The sequence below is a fragment of the Dasypus novemcinctus genome, chromosome 13 (assembly GCF_030445035.2).
Source record: "Dasypus novemcinctus isolate mDasNov1 chromosome 13, mDasNov1.1.hap2, whole genome shotgun sequence".
In the NCBI taxonomy this organism is placed as follows: domain Eukaryota; kingdom Metazoa; phylum Chordata; class Mammalia; order Cingulata; family Dasypodidae; genus Dasypus; species Dasypus novemcinctus.
The window spans coordinates 83833411-83846340 of NC_080685.1; the positions used below are offsets into that span (position 1 = coordinate 83833411).

The 12930-nt window shown below is 35.4% G+C and overlaps 1 pseudogene; it reads left to right on the forward strand.

Moving 5' to 3' along the window:
• Positions 1-6131: 6131 nt before the first annotated feature.
• Positions 6132-6694, forward strand: LOC111764047 (ras-related protein Rap-1b-like; annotated as a pseudogene).
• The last annotated feature ends 6236 nt before the right edge of the window (positions 6695-12930 follow it).

Consider the following 12930-nt stretch of genomic DNA (forward strand, 5'->3'; position numbering starts at 1 on the left):
AGCACCCGTTATATAATTAATACAAAAACAATGGCTAAAATACCTAAGCTATTAAGGCCACAAATATTGTGGTTATAATTCCTGGATCTTGTACCTGGTTCTTTGGTTCTCTGACATCCAACAGAGGTGGCCATTTTCCTCAAGTAATATGTTCTTATTCAGATGGAAACTGAAAACTAAATCATTGGCAAAACAGAATCTTCAAAGATTCTCAACAATAATCATGCCTTACTTTGAAAATCTCAGAACACTGTTAAAGCACTGTGAATTATTATAATAATGTTTCTTAACCCAATTGCTTGATTCTTGACCTTGAGCACTCACCTTCATGGTTCTCAGTTTCTTCTGTAGCATGAGGAATATTGAATTAGAAAACAGTTCAAGTTCTTTTTATCTCTTAAAGTTCCTAGAAATTCATGATTATAAGAGTTACTTTTCTATTTACTTTACATATAAACTTTTCAAAAATTTACTATGTGTTGGACACTTTTCTAAATATTTTACATGTATTAAGTCATTAAAGTCTCACCATATCTTATCAGCAAGTTCTATTTGAACTTTTATAGAAAAAAAAAAACATTATACAAATAAAGAATTTGAAGTACAGAGAATTTAAGTATCAAGCCTGGGGTCACAAAGTTAATTTGTGGTAAAGATGGAATTTGGACCTAGGCAATCAAGTTCATGCATTGAATTACTTCATTATACTGTGACTACATTTTTTGACCTGTTCTGGGATACTGGTTTTCCAAAATCATTGCACAAAGACATGAGTTTATAGCCTATTATTTATGACTGTAAATTTTAGGTGACAGAAAAAAATTAATCCAAACCTTCTAAAGCAAAAAGGAAATTTTTTAGTTCAAGAAGTTGAAAAGTCTCAGGGTGGAGGGAAGGCAGTGAATTTGGTTTTAGGAATCTGGATTTAGAGCTCAAACAATTTCATTATGATTTGGTTCCTGGCTTTTACCTTTGGTGCCTTCTTGGGTTCCGAGCAACAGAAAGATAGTAGCAGCAACTTTATTCCTCACATCCTCTCAGCACTATGTACAACAAAGAAGAGACACACTCTTTTCCTTAAGTCCCAATAAAAAGATATTTGTGTCTTATTATCTCTGATTGGTTCACATGTTTATGTCTGAATCAATCTCTGTGGCTCAGGAAATTTCTTGAGCTAACTGACTTTAAGCCTCAATCTCACACTGCACCCTGGGGTTCTAGGTAAAATGACTATCACCAAAACCACATGGATGAAGAATAGAGTGTTTTCCCAGATAGAAAACAGGATATTGTTATGAAAATTGATTGATGGATGTCGATAGTGGTTCAAAACATACACTTAATCTTACTTTAGAAATATTTCATAATACATTTCTTTTTCAGAAGTGGTCAGTACATATGAGCATCTTAAACCTCTAAGAAGTTCGGCAATAGTGTAATTGTTTCAACTTTTATTTCCCAAATTTATTTGGCCATGGAACAAATTATTCAAGCAACATTAATTAACATTCCTTTGAACTAGTATTCTACAGAATATATTTTGGGGAATGCTTCTGGCTTATGGAATTGAGTCTAATATATAAGACTTGCAAATAATTCCCTCATTTCATGTTTCCTAAATTAGCAACTGGCTCTGACATACATAAATCTGACTTATATTGATCAACATTTTTCTAAAAACCCACAGTTTTCACAACATATTAAGCCTTTCTAAGATGTTTGCTTGTGTAATTATTAAAACATCTAATGGCAAGCAGAATCAGAGGTTCCAACATTGGTATAATTAACAGGAAGTTAATTTTTGCAAATCTAAACAAAGTTTTGTGACTTAAAACCTCAAATATTAGTTCTGATTTGTGGGTTGGCCAAGCAGTTCTGGCTGGCCCAAATCAGCTGGCGCTTGATGGTCTAGGATGGCTTCCACATCTTGTCTGGCATTTGGTTGACTTGTTGGTCTGGGGCAGCTTATTTCTGCTACATGTGTTCTCTCTTCCCCAAGTAAACTAGCCTGGGTTTCTTCATGTGACTATTAAATCTTCAAAAGAGCAACAAGAATAGACAGACACCAAAATGCAGACATTTTCCAAATCTCTGCTTTCATCATATGTGCTACTATCCCAACTACTAAATCAAGTGATGTGGCCAAATATACTACTTGAGGTAAGAAGCTGCAAAGGTACATTGCAAAGGGGTATAGAGGGCATACATACAGAGATGGAAGAATCAGTGGCATTTTAAACTCTACCACAGAGTTCTTGGTTTATTGGGCCGGTGAGATAACTGCTTAAATGTAAATATCAAACTATATTTTGAATAGATACATGCATGGAAATGAAGAAATAACCTTTGGTTGCCCTGATACTTAGGAAATACCAATGAGGCTGAAAAATCTGGCCGGGAATAAAGTCCATGGAAAAATGGTTAAATGAACAGAGCTGTTCAGCAAGAAACCGAAGTGCACATTTCAGGGAAATAGAGATTTTCTTGGATAAGATCCCCTAAAAATATACTCTGAGATGGATATTTGGATATGAAAAGTTTACTGAGGAGTACATACAGGAATGAAACCTGCAAGGAAGTGAAAAAAACAGGAATGGGAAGAGAGAGAAGGCAATATTGCCTAAAGGTTGCAATAGAAGCCTTAGCTCCTTCCTCAGGGATCTCAGAAGCTATCTAGAAATAAGGTGAAGTGCTGGAGAATTATACTTCCCACCCCAATTGACTAGTCATTGGATGTGGGCAGCCCATGGAAAGAGCAAGTTAACCTTGAGCAAGTTAGGGCCTTCTAACTGTGGGTAATTTCTGGGGAAAGAGTCGTGATGGGCAGCCAGCAATCCATGCAACTGAAAAATGAGGACTTTAGTCCTGCAGAAAAGATTGGAGTGACATCACAACATCATCTGAAAGGTTTCAATGAGATTGGTTTCTGCTTAGTATATGGAAACTATCCTATAAGCAGAACTGCCCAATGATAAAATGGACAGAATTGGGGAGTATTGAGTTTCTTTGGAGGAATTAATGCATGCAAATCAATATTTGGTGACTACCTTGTAGAATCAAATCATGGGAGTTTTAACTAGTTAATCTTAAGATCTCTCTTCAGATCCTGAAATGTTATGATTTATTTTCTACAAAATAGGTTTTAGACTACTGTCAGAACCATTGGTAAAAAAAAAAAAAAAAGAACTGTAGATTTGTTGAGATGGACATAAATGTCATTTTTAGATTTTAAAGAATGTAGTTGTTCAGTATCGAAGATTTTAATGTACAGTATTTGATCTTATTCATTTTAGTCAATTGAATTTAAAGATAGCATTGAGTTAAATACAGCTCACTGGTATCTGGGATACATTTTATTCATATGAACACAGACTCTCCACAAATAGCCCAATGTGGGCATCAGGAAATATGACTTCAAGACATCATTGCTTGTAAGCATGCATGGTAACAAAATGAAAATAAAATGTCCTTGGGAACCTCAGGAGAAATCTGGACAGTAGAAAGCCATATATGCACTTGCAAATTTTGAAGATGCAGGGTTAATGACCCTGGGTGCAATTATAGCCAATCAAACCACACATAAAATTATTGAGGGGACTTTCTATTTAAAGAAATATTGAATGTTATAGAATACTTTCCTTAGTTAAACACTGTTCAGTAAACTCCTTTAGAAATATCTATTTATAATATAATTGGTTTACTTTTTCTAAGAGTCTTTGTATTTTTGGAACTTTTTGTCATAAATAAAAATCTATACCTCATAAACTTTTCTGGAACAATCCTGCTTTTAATTTTGCTATATTGATTCCATAAAAATTAAAAATTGTCTAACCCTTCCAAAGTTTCATTGTCTACTCTGTATCTTCCAAAGTGTCTTTCACTGAAGAAGTGGCTCCATGTAACCATCATAAAATGAACAACACATTCCAGTTCTCTGTTTGGAATAAATGTGTGTCACTGACTTCCAAACCAAAATACTCACAAACATCCTAACTCCTTTGCATTGTTTTTATCTCCTATAACATAGAAGTACTCAGGTGTCTTTTACCTAAGTCTTGGAATCCAGTCATATCTTCAGTGTAGCACATAGTCAAATTATAACACTTGTAAATAAGATTTTCCTGTTTTTGTCCTGAGTCAATGAAATGTAAGTGTGCTAAATGTCACATATTATCATTTCCCTAGCAGTGGTAACTTGAGTGGTGCCATGAATTTGGCATTAGTTCTTGGTACATAGAATTAATAGTCTTAGAATATATTTGATACTATGGCTGATATAATAAAGCAAAGTTAAGGATTAAGAATAAGCTACAAAACACATCTAAACTTCAACAGCTTCTTAAGTGGTATTTACTTCAGAATGGATTTAGTGTTGACAAACTTCTCTACTCAGAAGAACTGAGACCTCAGAGGAATTGTCACAAAATTAATCTTATGGACGGAAAGGAAAAAAGATGCACTTGCATAATTGAACATTTCTAAGAGTTTTTAAACTATCAGGATTAATCTAATATAAAATTTAACTCAAATATCAAACTAGATTCCAAATAATTTATATATCTTTAAAATGCATCTTGGCAAATCTATTGCATATGGTCATGGCTTGATTTTGGAAATTTTAAACACCGTAAATCAAAATATAAGACAGAAAATAGATGGTACTTCATGAAGACACTCAAAGAGATCTTGATGTTTATTCTGGCCCTCAGATGTTCACTTTCACTTAGTTCTTTGTAGAAAAAGAAGACTCTCTCCTTGGATGAATTCAAGGAACTTTAAAAAAATAAGGCTTTATGATTTGATTTACTCTTTTTTTTTCCCTTTTAACATATACCTTACATTTGGAGAGATAATTTAACCCATTAAATAATAATTAGGAAGACATGTGGCATTGTAGTCAACCACAAATTATGCTAATATGAAATGAGAAAAACTGTGTATGAATAATTATATTTGGTTAATTTATCTATAAATCATCTAGAAAGTGTCTATGCTGTCCAATAGTCATAGGAAAAAAATCACATTCAAGATAATTCTGAATAAACTCAGTGTTGTTTATGAAGTCATTTATCCTCTTCAGTGCACTGCGTTGGGCCTCTGAGGGTTGAGTTTATGTGTCATTTGGCCAGGTTATGGTGCCCAGAGGTTTGGTCAAGCAAGCACTGGTCTGATTGTTACTGTGAGGGTATTTTATGGATTCAAATCATTAGCCAATTGATTGCATTTATGGCTGATTACATCTACAATGAACAAATAAGAGAAGTCTCATCCAGTCAGCTAAGGCTTTAAAGGGAGAACTGATGACTTCAGGGGGCAGAGAGAGTTTCTATCTCTACTTCAGCCTGTCAGCTTCTTCTGTGGAATTCACCAAAACTTCATCAGAGTCCCCAACTTGCAACCTGCTCTAGGGAATTCAGACTTACCAATCCCCTCAGTCATGTGAGCCAATTCCTGTAAGAAATCTCAGAATATTTACGTATATGTGTATCCTGTTGCTTCTGTTTCTCCGCAGAACCTTGACTAATACAGAGCCAATAACCACTGATTTGAAAACAAAGTCGTATCCATATATTATGTTAGACACAAATAAATGTCATATAGAATTCTAATATTTATAAATCCATAAAGTAACTAAACACATATAAAACAATTACATATAGAATATGGTTATATATACAATTTTTATAATGTGTTGTATAAAGTTTTTAAAAAGCATGATAAAACTCAAATGCCATGAATAGAAAACCCAGACTTAAAAAAATACATTTTTAAAAATATTTGTATATAAAGACACCATAATGTTAGAGGAAAAAAACAAAACAAAAACTGAAGACAATGGCCATTAGAGCACATATATCAAAGGGTTAAAGTCAACAGTATGTAAATAACCCTGTTAATCAAAAAAGAACTCTCAAAGGAAAATGGACACAGCAAATGGAAGGATTATTTAAAAAAGAAATAAAAATGGCTATATATGAAACCTCGCATAGGTCAGGCGGGAAACCAGCCGGAGCGGTGGTGGCAGCGGCAGTGCAGCCTTGGCGCCGGCGCAGCGATCCGGAGGAAGCGCGAGGCGCGAGGAGACTGGCTGCACGCACCTGGTGACAGCCCGAGAGGTACTAGATTTTTGACAACTTCACACCGTGCGAGAGTATAAGTTAGTCGTTCTTGGCTCAGGAGGCCCTGGAAAGTCTGCTGTGACCGTGCAGTTTGTTAAAGGAATTTTTGTTGAAAAATGTGATCCTATGATAGAAGACTCTCATAGAAGCAAGTTGAAGGGGATGCACAACAGTGTATGCTTGAAATCTTGGATACTGCAGGAATGGAACAATTTATAGCAATGAGGGATTTGTACATGAAAAATGGACAAGGCTTTGTATTAGTTTATCCCATCACAGCACAGTCTACATTTAGTGATTTACAAGACCTGAGAGAACAGATCTGAGTAAAAGACACTCATGATGTTCCAATAATTCTGGTTGGTAATAAGTGTGACCTGGAGGATGAAAGAATCGTAGGAAAGAGCAAAGTCAAAATCTAGCAAGACAATGGAACAACTCCGCATTCTTAGAATCTTCTGTAAAATAAAAAATAGATGTTAACATGATCTTTTATGACCTAGAACAGCAAACTAACAAAAAAAATTCCAGTGCCTGGGAAGGCCGACAGAAAGACATCATGTCAGCTGCTTTAATATATTAAATGCATTGTAGCTTTGAGCCAGGTCTGCAGAATAGTTGCCCAATTCAACAGTGCCAGCATTCCTACTTTGGTAAACCTACCAACATCTTAAATGGACTTTCCTGTGGTTGTGCCCTTTTAAGAGGCAGATGAAAGCTACTACTTCAGTTTGCACATTCTTATCACTTTCCAATATCACAAGAGAGATTGTCACTTGCATAATAGTCCTAGAGTATGCAGCTGATAAAACCAGAGGCTACCTCCAGTATTTCCACTTAGGAGACATTCTTTATCCACCAATGTTGTACATGTATGAAAATGATGCATTTATACTTTAACATGCCCCAGAAACTTTGTATTGGAGAGTACTATAATGAAAATTCTAAAAGCACCACTATTTTAGGTTAATAAAAGAAAATCCAAAGAGCTCCTATATGGACTTAAAAAAAATGTATGGGGGAGCAGATCTGGCACAAGCAGTTGATTGCTCACTTCCCAGATGGGAGGTCTGAGGTTCGAGGTTCGAGGTTCGGTTTCTAGTGCCTCCTAAAAGAAAAAGAAAGTATAACAATATGCTCAAATGTATCCATAAAAGAAAAAGAAAATAACATTCTACATATGAGACTGTTAAATAAAAAGATTAATAGGACATAGTGTTACATATACAAGGAAATGGATACTCATTTGCTGTTGATGGCAGGTGTAGCAGTTTGATATGGTTATGAATTCCAAACATAGATATTGGCTTATTTTGTAATCTGGTCTGTACCTGGGCGTGATTAGGTTATGATTAGGGCTTTGATTGGACCACATAATTAGGGCATTGTGTCTCCACCCCTTGGGGGGTGGGGACTCATAGATAAAAGGCATGGCAAAGGACAGAGTTGAGGGTTTTCTGATGTTGGAGCTTTGATGTTGGAGATTGATGCTGAGACTTTAAGCTGGAGCCCAGGAAGTAAGCACACAGAGGAAAGAGAAGCAAGCCCCAGCAAGAGAGAACCTGAGCCAGCAGAAGAACACAGAGGAATAGAGACAGCTCCTTAGACACAGCAGAAACCCCAGGGAGAGAAACAGAGCCATTCACCTGATAGTCTACAGCTGACCTTGTGGAGAGAGGCAAAGTCTAGAGAGCCTCATAGTCTACAGCTGACCTTGTGGAGAAAACAGAAGTGCTGAACCCAGAGAAACCCAGCAAGCCTGAACCCTCACAGACATCAGCAGCCATCTTGCTCCAACACGTGAAAATAGGCTTTGGTGAGGGAAGTAACTTATGCTTCATGGGCTGGCATCTGTAAGCTCCTACCCCAAATAAACACCCTTTATAAAAATCAACCAATCTCTGGTATTTCGCATCAGCACCCCTTTGGCTGACTAATACATTAGGTAAAGTGAACAATTTCCTTAAGGACAATTTGGCAAAAACCATCAGTCATTAAAATGTGCTTTAATTTTTACCTGACAATTCTACTCCTAGGAATTTATCTTTTATGAAATACACTAGTATTCAAAAAAAAGGATTTCTGATGTTGGAGTTTTGATGTTGGAGTTTGATGCTGATGACTTGGGCTGGAGCCCTGGGAAGTAAGCTCCCAGAGGAAAGAGAGACCAGCCCTAGGAAGGGGGGAGCCTTGAACCCAGAGAAAAGCAAGCCCCAGGAACATGGGAACCCAGGAAGCCTGAACTTTCTCAGGCATCAGCAGCCATTTTGCTCCAAATAGACTGGTGAAGGAAGTAACTTCCTCTGTCTCCTTGTCTTCTCCTCTCTGTTCGTTGAGTTGATAAAGAACAATGTGTCCATAATTTAGGAAAACCAAGTGTCAGATATTTTTTTCTCTGTATCATCCCCATTTAATTTTTATTGGTATTCAGTTAGCCAACTAGAAAATATCTAGGGATTGGAGATTTTATTCATTTTATTTTATTTTTTAAAGATTTATTTTTATTTATTTATCCCCCCATCCCCTTGCAGCTTACTTGCTGTCTGCTCTCTGTGTCTATTCACTGTGTGTTCTTCTGTGTCTGCTTCTCTCCCTTTGTTGCATCATCTTGCTACCCCAGCTCTCTTGGGGCCGTCAGCTCTCTGCTGGTGCAGGCCAGCTTGCTCTCACAAGGGAGTCCAATTAATTAAGCCACAGCCTCTTCCCTATTCAGTTTATTTTTAATGTGAACAAATTTATGTACTCAATTGTTGAATTGTTTACAATTTTGTAATAAAAGCAATAAATGTAGTTTGTGTAATAATAATAATGGGCCAAATTTTTATTTGCTATGCTGGGGAATTATAACATCTTAGCCTCCTGGACAGAGAGAAAAAAAAGAAAACCTTTCACGTGGCTGACCCTGGTGGCTAAGCTTATGCCTAGGTAGACCCTGAGGAATTGCAATTCAGTGGCATAAAACACGGAGGGTTTGGCACTCTTTCCAATGACCCACTTTCTATCAGACTCTGCTGAACTCCGCTTAGGGCCACCTTTACAATACATGCGCTGCTCTGTATGCCACATTTTAAGGTTGTATACAAAATATTCTCACTGATACTAGGTAGGGACCATCTACACTGCATTGCAGCTCACTTAAAGTCAGTAAACTCTAATCTGACTTTTATGTTGGAACCGGCGGTAACTGTAGTAAAAGTGTATTGATACAGCAATCATTAAACCATTTCTCTGCCTTATGCAGCCTTATATCCCTTTATAATTGGTGCAGATAGAAGTCCTAACATGACAAATGAAGAAAAGAACTGCAGTCATTATTCAAATACTTGAGTGACTGGGATTTTTGCTTTGCCTCTTAAAAAGCTAAGTTATGAGGAATGTATTTATGTTCCATGGTGTATTTTGGTTCCTTTATTGCTTATTATTCATTTTTAAAATGTTTTACTATATATAGCACCTACTCCATTGCTGATTACACCCGGTTGATTAAGTCAATAGCTTTCCAAACTCGTATTACCCTAGGAATATGGAAAGAGTCACACATTTTGATAGAACAAAGTAAGCATAAACCCCATAAAATCCAGTCATTAACTGATAGGTCTTCTTTCAGTTATTATCAGAAAGTATTTATTAAACACTTATTTGTATCACTTCTCATCCTGATTTTCAAGCAGATAACTGTAATGGCTAGATTGGATCTTCATTGAGCTGTGTTTACAAATAGATATTGTTCCAGGCACTATCTGTTAGGTGAGTTTGAGCAATTTGTAGCTAAAGCAGTAATTTTGAAAAATATCATTGCTAAGAACTTAGTTATCAATACAGAATTGTATAGCTCATCTGACAGTTTTGTCTTAATTACTAAAATGTCTATTTAACCAATTCATTTTGATCTTTTATAAGGTAATCAGTTGTTTGGGTTATCAATCTGTAAATGACATTTCCAGGAAATTACATAAGCCAAGTCTCAGGATCTTTGGCATATAACTCAAATATAACTTTAACCAGCTATGCCTCTGATTCACAATCTACCAGAGCAACAATGGGTCACATGAATGACTCCAGAAAAATAAAAGTTTTAGTCCTTTAGTCTGACTATCAAGGTTGAGAGTACAATTGGAAGTAACATTTTCCTTTTTCTTTTTTTTTTTCACATTAAAATGCTTATAAAAGAAATATTTAAATTGAAACTCCAGGAAGATCAATTGACATTGTTCTGGTCTGGCATGGAAATTCAAAGTTACTTTTAAAACCTATAAATTTCATGTGTTCATTCCCATCTTTAATTTGTAGCCAAATTTAAATGTTCAATTATAAGCCATTATATAACTTTGTCAATTAATTATTGAGTACATGTGACTATAAGTGATCAAGAAATAAGGAAAAAGAAATTCTACATTCCCATTTATTTAACTTAAAATTTTGCTTATATTAGCAAGAAATTATTATGTACCAAATAGTATTAAGGGATACAGGGTATATCAAAAAGTCCATCAAGGGGTATAGTGGGTTGTCCCTTCAAATTCTTTTCCACCAGAACCTCAGAACATGACTTTATTTAGAAATAGGATCTTTGCAGATGTAATTAGTTAAGATGAGGTCATACTGGATTTGTTTGGACCCTGAAAATCATGACTGGTGCACTTGTAAGAAGAGGAAAGAACAAAGAGACACACAGAGGAAAGAAGTCTTGTGGGGACGAAGGCAGGGATTGGAGTGGTGCAGCTACAAGCCAAAGGCTGCCACCCACCACAAGAAGCTGGGAGTGTGACTTGGCACAGATTTTCCCTCAGAGACTCCGAAAGGAGCCAATCCTGCTGATTCGGGTTTCTGACCTTCAGTACTGTGAGAGAACAAGTTTCTGTTCTTTGAAGCCACCGAGTTTGTAGTAATTTATTATGGCCACACTAGGAAACTAATATGAGTTGTTTTTTTATTGGAGAAACTGACTTCCTTCCTTAACAATGTCTGTCCATCCTCCTATATTAGCCAATTAAAAGTCTAGGCAGCATTTTTTTTTAATGCTTTCATTCTTGCAATAATGGGGGAGAGAAAGAGTTCTGGATAGGTGAAACCAAAATACTAACAAAGTTTATTTCTTGGAAAAGGTAAGATTATGATAGCTCTTTATATATTTCATCTATGTTTTTATATTTTCTGAATTCTTTGCAATGACAATGTATTGATATATAGTCAGAAAAAGAAACTGTTAAATTATAAACAAGAGTTGGATTGATGGTGCATTTGACAGAAAATTCACATTTTCATAACACTAACTTGCTTTTTTTTTTTCAAAATTGTTTGATATTTTTTTTCTAATCTCCTTTATGATAGATAAGGTAAGTACAATTAATCTCATTTAGTTGGTCCAGACTTACTCAGAGTGCATCTTTGACTTGGGAACAGACTAAGGGTAGAAGTGAAGTTTCCACTTTATCTTGCCCCAAACATTGATGTGAGAATTGCTATTACTGCATTTTATCTTATTGAGTTGTATTGCTTCAGTGATATTTCTCTTTCAATACATTTGTGTGGGTTTTTTTTTTTTCTTTTTTCCTTTTGGTGATTTATAGAAAAAAAATACATAAAAGACAAATTAGAAAGTTTTATGAGAATTCATTACATTCTAGGCATGCCAAATCTACTCTGAATAATTTGGAGGACATGGTTTGATATACCTTTATTCTCAGGTATTACAGTATTAAGTCCAGATAAATCACTGACGTCCACTATCTATTACTTTCGAGAAGATGAGAATTACTGAGACAAGAGCAACTTTTAACTTTGTTTTGAAGTGCGAGTAGTAGATAGTGATCGATACATTTCAGAAATTGTTATTTTTGTTTTATGTGTACTCGAACAAAGATGGTAGAACCTCATAACTCCTGTATTTTGTATGTTATCAGAGATGAAAATTAACACCCTCTTAATTTTAAACATCTTCCCAGTGTAATGTCAGGATTGTACCCTTTAGTGTCTTTTAAATTTTTATCTAGAGACCCCAGATCTCTTGAGATAAATGATGATCATGATATGCTAGATTTCAGTCTGAGCTAAAAGCACATTTTTAACTTCTATACTCAGCTTATTAATACAACCACATGGTTTGTGATCAGCAACTCAAATGTTTTCAAATAGCTGGACAATCAATCTAATCACAGACCTGCATTTGTGGTTTGTGACTGGTAAGTAATGATAATAAAAAAACTTAGATTAGTGCTCATTATGTGCCTAGTATATTACATTCACTATCTCAGCTAAATCTTAATTTAGAACTATGAGGTAGGTATTAAAATCCTAATATTTCAAATAAGGAAACATTCTCAAAGATGCTGATTAACTTGCATGATATCTTATTTAAAAATGTTGGGGCTAGGATATGAAACCAGTTCATTTATCTTTGAAGCTGATGCCTTTTTTAATATATCAGTGTTTCCCAGTGAAATGGACACACCGCCTTGCACAATTGCTGGAAGTATTTGTTAAATTTTATATTCTTAAGTACTAACCCAAATTCTCTGAATCAGTCTCTGGAGGTGGGATCCAGAAAATTCCAGTAGATATGATCACCCCATTGATGCTTACATATCATTGATACAGTGGAATAATCTATCAGTCATGATGTATCACCTTCCTTAAGTCCTAATGGAACTTCATCTATCAGTGAATGATTAGATGCTCTTGGGATGTTTCTTTCACTTCTGTTTGTCAATATTTTATTCTTAAGGATGAATATCAAATGTTTATGGTAGAGGCAGTATGAACATTTCATCAAAGCTTATAAGAAGTTATGGATAGTATAATCATCCAACCA